General features: G+C 63.6%; 1 long non-coding RNA gene across 1 annotated transcript in view; it reads left to right on the top strand.

Annotated features, from left to right (window-relative positions):
- The first annotated feature begins 259 nt into the window (after positions 1–259).
- Positions 260–6,469, top strand: part of LOC147997835 (uncharacterized) — an 18,373-nt gene continuing 12,163 nt past the window's right edge. Inside the window, exon 1 of the long non-coding RNA XR_015647555.1 lies at positions 260–524. This is a non-coding gene — a long non-coding RNA (uncharacterized LOC147997835). The remainder of the gene's footprint in view (positions 525–6,469) is intronic.

Genomic DNA, 6,469 nt, shown 5'->3' with positions numbered 1-6,469 from the left:
GCACGTGTGAACAAGGGAATGCAAATGCACAAAATAAGTATGTTTTGATCAGAGTGAAAACAAATCACGGGAATTTTAACCATTCCACCATCATTCCACCATTCTTTTAATTTACTCTCTGTGTTTAGTCTTCCAAAGAGGGTGGCAGGTGTGTGGTTTGGTGAGTGCCGGCTGGCGGTGGCAGCGAGGAACAGAGAACAACAACAACCCCCCCTCCCCCCCATCGGGATCGGTGGAGGGTTTTAAAAATGAGTGAGCCATTTAAAAATGGTGTGGAACTGAGGTCGCCGCCACCCTCCCCTCACGACGGAGTTTGGACGCTCCCTTTTCCTAACTGTGCCTGTTCCTTGCTAATTGTTAACCGATTCGAGAGTGCATGTCCTTTCACTTAGAGGTGGCCTGTTTTCACCGCTCCGTCCTACTTTCCTTTTCTGGGTGCCTGAGGGGGTTGGCCCCGAGTCCATCCCGCGTTCACTGTGTTCCGGCGGGACAACCGGGACCGTTTGTGCCATTCGGGAGAAGTGGTGGGTACCTGCCCCGTTGTGCGTGGGTGAGTGTCCCCCTGAGCTAGGGAGGTCACTCCGGAGAGACGGAATGAGTGTGTGTGGCGGCGGCGGCGCGTGACAGTCTGTATTGGTTTGCTTGATCGAGATCGCTGTCGGGCGACACCTAGTGGCGACAAGTTTCCGCAACGCTCCTGTCCCCCGGTTGGTGACAAAGGACGGGGAAGTGCCTGTGGTGAGCCGGCCAGGGTGAGAGGGTGACAGGCAAGCAGGCGGGTGCGCGACGGAGACGCCGTCCTGTCTGGGGACCATCTCTAGCTAGGAGGTTGTACCTGGAGAACTTCAGGGGAGGAGGGTGGCTGTACGACCTATTGGGACACAAGGAGGGGTTGGTGGCAGCTGGATGAGGTCGACCAGAAGGCTTGGGCCCCGTCCCGGATTTTTTTTTTTTTTTCCAATTTTTTTTTTTTTAATTTTTTATTTTATTTTATTTTTTTTTTATTTCTTCCCTCCTCTCCGGTCCCAGCCAGCGGGACCATAGACACTTTTGAGGCCGAGAGGGTGCTGTGTCCCCGGCCTCCGAGCCGAGGTGGCCCGGCTAGGGGGCGCCACGGAGTTTTTTTTTTTTTTTTCTTTTCCAGGAGTCCCTTCGGTCCCAGCCAGCGGGACCATAGACACTTTTGAGGCCGAGAGGGTGCTGTGTCCCCGGCCTCCGAGCCGAGGTGGCCCGGCTAGGTGGCGCCACGGATTTTTTTTTTTTCTTTTCCAGGAGTCCCTTCGGTCCCTGATAGCGGGAGCCTGGACCTCTGAGGCCGAGAGGGTGCTGTGTCCCCGGCCTCCGAGCCGAGGTGGCCCGGCTAGGGGGCGCCACGGAGTTTTTTTTTTCTTTTCCAGGAGTCCCTTCGGTCCCTGATAGCGGGAGCCTGGACCTCTGAGGCCGAGAGGGTGCTGTGTCCCCGGCCTCCGAGCCGAGGTGGCCCGGCTAGGGGGCGCCACGGAGTTTTTTTTTTTTTTTTTCTTTTCCAGGAGTCCCTTCGGTCCCTGATAGCGGGAGCCTGGACCTCTGAGGCCGAGAGGGTGCTGTGTCCCCGGCCTCCGAGCCGAGGTGGCCCGGCTAGGGGGCGCCACGGAGTTTTTTTTTTTTTCTTTTCCAGGAGTCCCTTCGGTCCCTGATAGCGGGAGCCTGGACCTCTGAGGCCGAGAGGGTGCTGTGTCCCCGGCCTCCGAGCCGAGGTGGCCCGGCTAGGGGGCGCCACGGAGTTTTTTTTTTCTTTTCCAGGAGTCCCTTCGGTCCCTGATAGCGGGAGCCTGGACCTCTGAGGCCGAGAGGGTGCTGTGTCCCCGGCCTCCGAGCCGAGGTGGCCCGGCTAGGGGGCGCCACGGAGTTTTTTTTTTTTTTTTTTTTCTTTTCCAGGAGTCCCTTCGGTCCCTGATAGCGGGAGCCTGGACCTCTGAGGCCGAGGGGGTGCTGTGTCCCCGGCCTCCGAGCCGAGGTGGCCCGGCTAGGGGGCGCCACGGAGTTTTTTTTTTTTTTTCTTTTCCAGGAGTCCCTTCGGTCCCAGCCAGCGGGACCATAGACACTTTTGAGGCCGAGAGGGTGCTGTGTCCCCGGCCTCCGAGCCGAGGTGGCCCGGCTAGGTGGCGCCACGGATTTTTTTTTTTCTTTTCCAGGAGTCCCTTCGGTCCCTGATAGCGGGAGCCTGGACCTCTGAGGCCGAGAGGGTGCTGTGTCCCCGGCCTCCGAGCCGAGGTGTCCCGGCTAGGGGGCGCCTCCGAGACTTTATTTTTTCCAGGATCCTCCCCGGTCCCTGCCAGCGGGAGCATGGACTTCTGAGGCCGAGGGGAAGCTGTGTTCCAGGCTATCTACCATGGCCTCCTCGGTCTGTGAGCACTCAGGGTTCTAAGGTCGACCAGTTGTTCCTTTGCGGTCCGGTTCTCTTTCTACATGGGGACCTCTTGGGGACACGTCACCGAACATGACTTCCAGACGTTCCGTGTGGCCTGTCATGTTTATCCCTGTGTCTTTTACACTTTTCATCTTTGCTATCTGTCCTTATTGTACCTGGAGATATATGCTGACACGCTGTCCTTTTGACTCTTTTTGTCATTAAAGGACGTTGGAAGAGGCTTGCACCAAGGCTGTTTGCTTGTCCAGCCCTAGCTCTTTTCTTCTGCGCATGGGCCTCTTCGATGCTCGAAGCTTAGCGTCCCCCCATGAGTACGCGCTTCCTGCTTTCCCGTGCTTGCTTGCCTGTGCTCTGTGTGGCAGCTTTATGACAACCGTCCCGCGTGTCAGGCGTTCCCGATTTCCCCGTGGTGGTTGTCGTCCGTTACCGGTAGGAGTCGTTGGTGCCGAGTGCGACTGGAAGGGTTTTCCCGTTTGGTGCTAGTGACCCCCTGGCGTGCTCCTCTGCGGCCGACCGGTTTTTTTATTTGTTTTTTTTTTTTTGTTTTTTGTTTTTTTTTTTTTTTTTGTTTTTTGGAAGGAGTTCCCGAACCTCCGCTGCTTGGTGGTGTGTCCCTTTCTTTCCTGCTGTGTGCCTCCCGAGTTGCACCTTTTCTCCTTCGAAGGGGATTTTATTTTTTTATTTTTATTTTTTATTTTTTATTTTTTTTTTTTGAAGGAGTTCCCGAACCTCCGCTGCCCGTTGAGTCCCGTTCTTCCACGCCACGTGCCTCCCGAGTGCAACGCTTCCTTTTTTTTCTCGCCCTCGAGAAGGGTAAATTTTTTTTTTTTGTGTGTGTGGCAGTGTTAGCGACTTCTTCCCGTGCTCTCTCTCGCTCTTCTCGCTCGTATTCCCGTCCAGTGCGTTGTTAGAAAGCTCTCACGCCCGTTGTTCCCGATGCATGGCGTGTCTCGCTCCCGTTGGATCGATGTGGTGCTGCCGCGTTCTCTTCGGGCCGGGGCCTAAGCCGCGCCAGGCGAGGGACGGACATTCATGGCGAATGGTCATTCAGCGCGAATGGCGACCGCTCTTCTCGTTCTGCCAGCGGGCCCCTCGTCTCTCCTCCCCATTCCTTTGCAGGGTGGTGTGTGGAAGTCAGGGGTGCGGCTGTCCGGCACGAGCGCTGACCCGCGCACACTTGTTGCTGTGGTTCGCGGTGTCCCTGTGGACGTGTCGGGGGCGCTTGCCCCCACGCCGTTCACTGCTTCGCGGCCCTCTTCCCCCGTGCCGGGGGAAGGTGGTAGACCCGCTGCGGTGCATACCCTTCCCGAATGGTGTGTGCACGCGCCCTGCTTTGTGTGAGCCTTGCGGTGCTCCTGGAGCGTTCCGGGCTTTGACCACCAAGGTGCCCGCTTCTGAGTTGGCGGTGGCGCTTCCCGCTCCCCGGCGTGCCTCCTGTGCTCCATGGTGCTTGTGCCTTTACGCTTTCCCTTGTCCTAGTTGCCGGCTTTCTGCACGGTGACAGAAAGGGGGGGGGTCGAGGAGTTGAGTGTGCGGTTAAAAGGCTCCTTCCGTTGGGTGAGCGCCCACCCCGTGCCTATGTTTTTGGTGCCTTCACCCGCGGGCCCTGCGCGGTTAGGGTGGTGCTGAGCGATCGCGGCTGGCCCTTTTTAAAGACCGGACTCCCTCAAGTCAAGGCTCCTCCTTTGTGTGCGCCTTGAAGAGGCCTGGCTCTCGGCGGGGACCTGTCGCAGGTCCCCCCGGTCCGCGAATGCTCAAGAAGACCCCGGAGAAAGAGACCTTTGCCGATACCGCAGACCCCCCACCAGCTGGCGCGTGGTCCTTCCCGTTCTGTCCCGCGCCTGTTGCTCGTTTCCCGTTGCGTGCACGGAGCCCTTGGCTGCTCGTCGGTGTTGGGTTCGTCCCGCCCTCAGTGAGGAATTTGCCTTCTCTAGCTATCTTCGGAAAGGGCTTTACGATCTCCGAGGGGCTTCTCCCGGATGGTCCCCTCGGCTGCCCGCCCTGACCTCAGCCTTCTGCGCGCAGCGTTTGCTCTCTCGCCTACCGCGACCCGCGCCTCCCCGCTCCGAGTACGAGGAGGGATCACGCGGGACGGGGCTCTGTCGACCTGCCGCTGTGCGGAGCTTGTGGGGGAGATTGGGTTTCTGGTGGCAGGTGGCGGGGAAGGGCCGTGCACACGCCCGCGTGCGCGGTACCCCCCTCACCGCGAGGGGTCGTCGCGGGACGGGTGGGTTTGGAAGGGCGGCGGTGGGCTCCCGGTCCCACCCGCCTCCGTTTCCCCCGTGCCCTCCGTCGCGTGTGCGTCCCTCCCACGCGCGTCCACGTCCCGGCCACTCTCGCGGCGAGGTCGTGTCGCGTGTGGTGCGTGCCGCGTGCTCTCGGGCGTCTGCGGTTGCCGCCTCGTCCCCCCCTTCCACGGCAGCGTTCCCACGGCCGGTGGAGATCGCGGGAGCCGTCCTACCCCCCCTTCCCCCTCCGCGGGGCTCTCGAGGGTCCGTGAACCGCGGGGTTGGCCTCGCTCTCGGGGGCGGACTTCTTATTTGGGGGAACCGGCGGTCGGCCGCGTCCGGCGCGTCGTCGGACGTTGGGACCCGCTGCCACGCGGGGGTCTTCGTCGGTTGGCGTCGGCGTCTGCCTCGGTTCGCTCTCGCGTCGGCTGGCGTCTCCTCGGGCTCCCGGGGGTTGTCCGTTGGTTTCGGGTCGGCTCGGTGCCGCGGGCGTGGCGGGACTGCTCCGGGTTGGGTGCAGTGTGATTCCCGCCGGCTTGGCTCGCGTGCCCGGTCGCCGCCCGAGCGGCCTCCCGGTCCCTTGTGAGGCGTCTCCCGCGGGGGGTGCCGCTGCGGCCCGCCCTGCCGTCGACGGTCCTCGTTCTGCCGGTTCGCTCCCCCTCCCCGCCCGCCGGCGTTCCTTTCTCGCTCCTCGTCTGGCCGACCCGCGGCCGTGCTGCCGGGCCCCTCCTCACGGGGGGGCAGCCGGGCGCGCACGGGTCCCGGGGCGGTCGCGGGGTGCCTGGGGGGAAGGGCCGCCCGGCGGGCGGGAGGAAGTTGCGGTTTGAAGGGCGTCCCGGCCGCCGCGGCCGTGGCGGCGCGTCTCGCCTGGTCTCTTGGAGGCGTGTGCGGGGGGAAAGACGCCCCGCGAGGCGTAGAGGAGAAAGAGGCTTTAGTGGCTGTCGCCCACGCCGGTCCGTGGGGCCTGTTGGCTGAGGGTGCGTCTGCGCGGGGGCCCGTCCGGCCCCGCCGTCCTCTGGGAAGGCGTGCGTCGGGGGAAAGCTGCCGGGGTGCCAAGGTGGGCGCCTGGGCGTTGAGTCGAACCCGTGTGCGCGTCCCGGTGTGGCGGTGGGGGCTCCGGTCGGTGTCTCTCCCTCTCGCTGCCCCGAGGCCCGGCCTCCCTTCCGACGCGGGCTCGGCCCCCCTCTCTCCCCCCTCGCGGGGTCAAAGTCGCTCGTCGACCTCCTCCCCTCCTCCACCTGTCCGCGCGAGGGCGTCGCCGCCGCGTGTCAGGCGTTGGGCCCGTCCTCATCCTCCGCTTCTCGCCCGGGGTCGGCCGCCGTCCGGTCTCCCGCCGCTCCCCGTTGGCGTGGTCTCCCTCCCGCCGGTTCACGGTCCTCCGACCCCGCCCGAGGGGGTCGGGGGTGGTTTCCCCGTCTCCCCGGCGTTGCGCCTCGCTTGCCCGTGTGCTTTGGGGGTGGGCCTGCTGCGGCCCCCGCCCGCCCGTGAGCCCCGGCCGCATCCGCCGGCGCGGCCGCGCCCGGTATGGTCCGCGGCGTGGGCCTCGTGTTGGGAGCGTGTCGTCCTCGCGGCGTCTCGGTACGGGTGTGTCGCTGGGTTCCGACGGGTGGCCTTCCCGGTTCTGCCCCCGCCGTCCCCCGCCCGTCCGTCCCGCGCCCCTCTTCCCGCTCTGAGGGGGGTTCGGTCGTTCCCGCGGGTCGACCGTCGCCGGTCGCTTCTCTCTCCGCCTCCCTCAGCGCTCGTCCTCCCGCTCGCCCCGCGCCCGGTACGGCCGGCGCGTCCCGGCTCTTCCCGATGCCGCGGCGGGGGAGTAGGGGAGGTGGGGGCGGGC

Source organism: Rattus norvegicus, unplaced genomic scaffold (genome assembly GCF_021556685.1).
Source record: "Rattus norvegicus strain SHRSP/BbbUtx unplaced genomic scaffold, alternate assembly SHRSP_T2T unassigned-0000040, whole genome shotgun sequence".
NCBI lineage: Eukaryota > Metazoa > Chordata > Mammalia > Rodentia > Muridae > Rattus > Rattus norvegicus.
Note: the sequence above shows the minus strand (reverse complement) of the source record. Positions and strands in the feature narration are given on the sequence as shown.